The sequence below is a fragment of the Sparus aurata genome, chromosome 2 (assembly GCF_900880675.1).
Source record: "Sparus aurata chromosome 2, fSpaAur1.1, whole genome shotgun sequence".
NCBI lineage: Eukaryota > Metazoa > Chordata > Actinopteri > Spariformes > Sparidae > Sparus > Sparus aurata.
The window spans coordinates 7,514,848-7,522,652 of NC_044188.1; positions in this window are offsets into that span (position 1 = coordinate 7,514,848).

Sequence of the window (7,805 nt, forward strand, 5' to 3'; positions counted from 1 at the left end):
ATGTAGACCCAGTCCATCGTTGTCCTGCGATGAGCTGGCGGATCATTCAGGGTGTACCCTGGCCTTCGCCCACAGTAACTGGATTTGGCCCCAGTAACCCCCCCTGAAAAAGGGGGGATAAAACATCTCCGCAACCCTCACGGAAACAAGCGGACAAAAAAAGAAAAATAAAAAAGATCCATTATCAGTTATCGGTTACTGTCACAAATGGCTGATTTACTTGTTTATACATCTTCCGCTCAGTGTATGTTCTCGAGTCATGAATTGAAATGAAATACTATGTCATCAAACTGAAACTGCAGCAAAAGGTTTTCGAACAATTCAACACACACAGAAAGCACAATAACTAAGATGTCATACCCTCAGCTGACATCTTTACAGCTGGCTTTGCTCTCTGCAAGATATTCCTCTCTCGCCTGACTGTTCTTTTGTAGGAAAACAAATATTCACCACTTCTCACTTGTCATAAATATTTACCAAAACTAAAAATTATCTTCCCTGGTTATAATAACTTCATGGCCATCTTTGATAGTTTGTCCTGTTTCTGTCTTTCTTTTTCCACAAAGCCCATAAATGATGCTAAACTGCTTTATTGAACTGTGCAAACAAGGACATTATGTCATGAAAACTCAAAACAGCACTTTAACTTTTCTGCTACAAGGAAGCAGTGGACGTAGACTTTAGGCAGAACATTTAGAGGCAGAGTCCCCTTCATGTTGCTCATGCACCTTGCAGTGAGCTCTAGTTTGACTGCTTCTTGTTGATGTCAACAATCAAATAATTCTGTCCAAATTAGGATTATGGCACAAACAAACACACACACACACACACACACACACACACACACACACACACAGCATGTAAGAGATACCCAGCCCAGTCAAACACAAGAATTTAAGCAAATTACAAAGTCCAACCTCCATTTCTGTTCCTTGCCAGAATAAAGAGAAGCACGGAGCCCACTTTCCTTTTCAGAATAATGCTTCCCCCCTGTAGGTTAATGTTTTAACTCAGATTTGGACCTGCAGGCAAACCCAGCCCTGAATCCATACTGATGTCTCCTTCGTATTAAAAACAGTTCATTTACATATTAAGGTTTAAACAAGTGAAGATGAAAAGTGCTTTATGCTGTTCTTTTAAGTCAAGTACACTTTATTTAGGTTATATATCCTAATATCACAGACAATCTTACTCTGTAATATGATAATTAGGGCCCGAGCACTATCAGTGCGAGGACCAGCAGGTGATTTGTTCATTTTTAACAGGGGGGTGGCCCAATGGGAGCACCACCCTGCCCTGACAAACCTGTACACCTCCCAAAAGACATTGTTGCAGGATGCCTTAATCATAACTGTGACATTTCTAATTCAACAACTCCATTTTATCCAGTTATCTTCCTTCTCTACCTACTACAATTGCCTTTTATAACTGTATTAATGTAATGAGTAAATACACCTTTAAATTGTAAGAAATGGACTAAGTTTATTCAGGCAGGGTTTTCTCATGTTTCTCACAATATACTTCAAGCATGGTCATTTTAAGGTACATGACCCCTTGGATTTTTTTACCAACTAAATTCATTGAAGGACACACAATGAACATTGTGCAAAATAGTGCTGCTGGTAGTGAATTTGGGGCAGACTGCAGTCTCACAATCAGACCCATGAAACATACCATACCTTTACAGTAATTATTCCCGGTAATAAACTGAAGGTATCACATAGGTATCCTTCCGGATTTCAAAGTAAAGGACAATGTGAGCGAAAAAAAAGAAAAAAAAAACATTGTTTCCATAAGTAGTCAAAGATTCATATACTGCTGAACTTAGGACTTCCTAGACTACTTGCATGAATAATTTTTAGTACTTTTACTGTGTACCTTTCGAGTAATACTTTGTCAAAATCCTTAAATAGTGATATGGGAAACTTTTTAATTTTGTTTATTTTAGACTAATAAATAATCTATTAATGCCTATTTATTTATTGTATAATTAGTTAGATACTTTATTACTATTTTCCGTGACACTTGTGGTCTGTCTGTGAGAGAGAGAGGGACAAAATGTCCAACAGCCAAAATACTTATTAAAAATAGAGACAGAGAACATTAATATTTGAGAGGAGTTTCTGCCTTGATGAATGAAACAACGTTTGTGAGTTTGCTTAATTAAAAAAAATACCTCCTGCTCATATTAAAAACACCAAAACTCTTATTGCCAAAATGTTACATTGTGAGCGACAGGAGTTGCTGAATGTATTGATGTAGACTGAGTTACGAAAACGTGTACTGTTTGCTCTTCTCCAGACGTTTAGGCTGAACTGAACACGGGAGCTTCTGAGGGTCGGTGGTGCTCTTGTGCTTGAGAGTCTGTTTGCAAGCAGCACAGCACTCACTACTGATCTGATAGAAAACATTTGACAACACCAGGCTTGTAAAATAAGTTTGACTTATTTAATGATTCGAACCAGCGACCTTCCGATCACTGGTCCACCAGCTCTACCAGCTCTACCCACTGAGCTACAGCCAACACGTTTTGTGTGTATGTATAGTTATTTTGTGTGTCATTGTAAAGATTTTTAGTCTTTCTCTGGATATTTTGAGTGTATTTGTGGATGTTTTGTGTGTATTTGTAGACATTTTTTTTGTATTTGTGAAGGTTTTGAGTGTCTTTGTGGAGGCTTTGTGCGTATCTGTAAAAAGCATTTAACATGTGTATACACGGAGAGCCACATCATTAGAACCCGTGACAGGTGAAATAAATAACATTAATCATTGTGTTCCAATGCCATGTTCGGCTGTGAAACCATGAGTCCTAGCATTCATGTGGATGTCTCTTTGACAAACACCAGCCACCAAAACACAGCTGCAGACCAAGTACACCCCCTCATGGCAGCAGCACTCTTTGGTGGCAGTGCACCCCCAGCAGGACAACGCACCTGCAACACTGCATAAACTGTTCAGAAACGACCTGAGGAACATGGGAAAGAGTTCAAGGTGTCAACCTGGCCTCCAGATTCCCCAGATCTCAATCCAACTGAGCTTCCACTTGATGCAGTCTGAGCCAAGAACGATCCACGGGGGCCCCTACATGGATGGGGGTTGGCTCTGGCAAATCCCATAGATGCTCAACTGGATTGGGATCAGGAGAATGAGGATGACAGTTTGACACCTTGGGTTCTTTGCCATGAGGGGGTGTAGTTGGTCTGAACGGTGTTTGGGTGGGTGGTGTTTGTCAAAAAGGCTCAGAAATGAAAGAACTCAAAGTTTCCCAGCAGAACATTCGATTGTAACAAGATGATCAGTGCTCACTTCACTTATCAGTTGTTTTAATACTACTAGTGCATTGCCCGTAGGAAGCATGTATTCCTATAGAAAAGTGGGAGGTTAAGTAGCTTTTTCATGGATGGCCAAATGAGGTTGTGTTTGAAGTTGGGACATCAGGGATATAATTGGCTGTTTTTGACTACTTTTGATTATACCATTATATTTCACCTTAAAAACTATTTACCTTGCCTTGCTTGGTGTCATTATTTTCATCCCAACCTCACATGTGTGACTGTACAGTTATTTTTTCATTTTGACATACTATATTAACACTATGGATCTAAAATCACAAAATAACATAAAATCAGAGTAGGAAAAAGTTAGATTTTTTACTGTGAAAACCACAAATATGTTTAATGAACCAATTGCATTAGTTATAATGCAAATATAAATTGTTGTTTGCTAAATTTGTGCATAAGTTTTTTAAATTTACAAAGTTATGTGTTACTATTTACATTTAAATGCAGGCAATGCCTCAGGCTCCTCAGCTCATTCCTGCCTGTTCCACATTCAGCAGTCTCCTCCTTGTTTTGCCTCACAACACAAAAAAACGACTCCACTACACACTAAACACACTACACCAAACACTACGTTACACACTAACTATACACTCCAAACACGCTATATATCACAAATCTCTCAACTCTCAAAACTTGCTATCTCTGTCGCTATCTCTGTCACTATCTCTATCACCGCCAGCGTCCCTCACACAACTTTGCCTGTTCCTCAACAACCAAACTTGCTACTTGGACACTTTCGTGACAAAAGCCCGTTTTACCGTTTCTTCCTGCACCAGACACAAAGCAAACGTGACGTCAATGTTCACGAAAAAAAGCGTGGCGGACATTATTTACCCTAAGTCCGGTTTTGGACGTGCCGGTGCGTCCGGTCCGTAGACTGGGAGGTGGGCCGTGTGGGTGGGCTAGTGGCTAGCAGCTAGCTACACACGAACATCCACAGATTCCGATTCCACTTTGTTGCCCGCGCGTCTCTGGATCTCCTCAGATGGGAACAGACTCGGTCCGGACTCGTTTAGTCTCATTAATCAACAACAGTCAGTTTAGATGCACAGAACAGAACGGGACCGAACCACCGGCAAAATCCCGGTCCAGCTTGCGCCGCTGCAGGTATAACTCTGCTTGTTTCTTGAGGTGTGTTGTGGAGTCGGGCTCTGCAGTGATTGGCTCTGGTGCACACGTGGCTATGGTGTGCAGTGATTGGCTCTGGTGCACACGTGACAATGGTGGCTATGGTTAGCAATGCTAGCGGAATTCATAAAGCATTTCTGAAATAATTTATTAACGATATCATTGCAGTCCGAACAAATGCGACGATGCACACCCTTGAACCACGTAGCAGCCATGTGGAGACTCTCAGGTCAGTCTGATCCTGATCCGCAGAGATATTTGAGGCAAACACACACACAGACAGACATTCCTTGCTTTTATATAGAGATGGCTGAACAGTGTAGATGTACATTTTGAATACAATATAATTATATAATTTATATTATATATACATTTTAATGGCTCTAGGTTCATGTTCTTTGTGTTGTGTCTTGAGTCTTGTGTTTTGATTTCCATGCCCTCTTGTGTCCTTTAACTTTCTCCTCTATGATCTTTCTCCTCTGTCTTCTCCCCGTCCTCCTTGCATGTTTGTCTCCCCCTGTCTGTCAGCATTTTTACCTCCATGCTTTCTCCTCTGTGCCATTCCCCTTGTTATCTCACCTGTCTTCTTCTCTCCTCACCTGCTCCTTGTCCCGTCAGTGTCTTGGATTTAAAAGCCTTTGTTCCCCATTCACTCCTTGTCCGTTTATTGCTTCTGTCTGCATCTGCATCTGCTTCTGTCGGTGTGATGTCCTCCCAGAGTTCCTTCTGTCTCTAGTTCCCCCGTGGTATGTGTTTTTTGGATTGTGAATTCTGGTTTTCCCTTGTTTGATTTGTACTTTGCCTTTTTCTTTGCACTTTGTTGAACTGTTTTATTTTGTTACTTTGTCTTGCTGGTGTGTTGCTACTTTGGTTTTTGGTCCTGGATTCATTTTCGTTTCATGCTCCTTGGGTTTTTTGTTGCCATCAGCTTTTATTTTAATAAAAACTCGCCCTTTGTTCTCCCTCAATCCTGCCTCTTGTCTTGTGAGTAACCGCATTTGGGTCCACCTCCTATTTCCTTAGCTTTCCCCTTTAAACCCGTGACATAAATTAGATCAAATAAATGCAGGCGTTCTAAAAAGACATACAGTTTATATTTCCTCTCAGTAAACAAAACCCATTTAACATGTTGAACTGAAACAATGCCAGTTGCCTAAAATATAGCACTTAGTAAAACCCATTTAAAATACTACTTTTACTTCCTTCTCTTATTTCCCATTAAGTAACTTGTACATCATTTGTTTGCCAACAGAAAAAGAGGGAGAGAGACTAGTGTCCCAACAGTGACACTGTTGTGGCTTCTGCCAACCCAAACTGTCGGTATTCAACGACTTGTGAATGTGACTTCGACTATCTGCTGTGACACACAAATATCCCCATTTGCAGGATCAAAACTGGAATTCTGATTGTGATCCAGTCACAATCCATGGGAATTGCATGAGGAGGTCAGTGACGTAATATTCTGATCAGTCATAAACAAGAAAATGTTTCTAATATTCACATTATGTTTATGTTGGGACCATCACATGGTTCTGACATGAGAGCGGCCTAAATTGCACTAACAAAGGAAAGTGCATCAACCCTAATGTCTAGTAGGTGGCGCCTGCTTGACACAGTCCCCCCAGGTTTGAATGCATCAATTTCACCCAACTTTGATGTAGAATTAAAAAACGCATTTCCATAAGTAGTCCAAGATTCATATACTGTTGAACTAAATACTTCATAAACTACTTAGATGCATCATATAAAGTGCTTTTACTGTGTACTTTCAAGTACTACTTTGTCAAAATCCTGACCAGAGATCAGAGAAGATTAAGTATATTTCGTCCAACTTTGATGTGGAATAAAAAACGCATTTTCTATAAGTTGTCCATGATTCATATATTGCTGAACTTACTACTTCCTAGACTACTTGCATGCATAATATAAAGTACTTTTACTGTGTACTTTTCGAGTAATACTTTATCAAAATCCTTACCAGAGAACAATAATTATTTTTTACTATTTATGTAAAGTACGTTTTTTTTATTCCACATCAAAGTTGGGCGAAATATACTTGATCTTTTTCTCTGTTATGGATTTGCCATAGGAATACTCAAACAGTACTCCTAGATCCAGACTACCGGTAGACACGTGCCCATGCAGACATCTACGTGCACGCCCTCGGACAGCACCACAGCCCGACATACGTGGGCAGCGAGGGCCTGATCATCGCTGGTTGTTATCATACATGTTATCATACATCTGGTACAGCTTTGAAAGGTCCTAAGGGCCCAATGTCTGATCCAATATCCACTGAAAACCTTATCTGTATCCTTTTAAGGGGATTATATAGTGTATATCCAAACTTCATCCTCATACATACATAAAGGTTGTTTGAGTTGGGAGAAAGTTGGAAGTCAACTTTTTTCCGACAGCTCACAAGTGTGTCCATTATATTAAGGTCTTTCAATGTAGTTGGACAGCTTGATCAGCAAACTCACTTTCTGAACCTTCTAAACTTTGAAGGTAAGTAAATTTTGTCTTCAGAGGCCAGCTGGATAAAAGCCCTATGATAAAGTGATTGTTTGCATCAGGTTGAAAAAAGCTTGATAGCCATAAAAATACAGAAAGCTGTGTGTCTTAGACCCACTGGTACAGCTGCCCATCATGCTTAACGACAAGCTTTGGGTGTGACGCACCAATGCTTACTGTCATAATTTCACTGCCAAACTGTTTATCATTCATGTTAATTGTATATCACATTATGTTCATATGTATATAGGAGTTTATTCTATTATATTTCTTACCTTTTAATTATATTGTTTATTTTTTACTATTATTGTTTTTTTTTTTAATACTACTGTCCTTTGGCTGCTGTGGCAAACACATTTTCCCATTTGTGGGACAATAAAGGAAAACTGATTCTGATTGGCTTTCATTACACTGTTTTTGACTTTTACAAGTCAATAAAGTCAGTCTGTCACAAAACTAATGAAATATAAGACTGAAAACGTAGCTAATTATGGGGACTACACAGCCAACAGTCGCTGGCATCGTCTCCATTGAACACACCTAAAAACCTGTAACTTAAACTTTACGGAGTGGGTCCTGTACATAAGCTTAGTCACAAAACTTGCCATCTACACTTTCACATAATAGTTGTGCAACTGTTTGATCAGTTTTATTGTGATTTTCACAATTGTTTGTATGGTTTCTGTAAGGAGCCGGCGGCCATGTTGGTGTTGGTGACGTCAGTTGAGTGACATGATGTAGTTCACTGAGCAGTTTTACACAAAACTAGATTATATTTTCCTAAATTGCAGCAAAATTGTGACTTTTTTGACTTGGAAAATC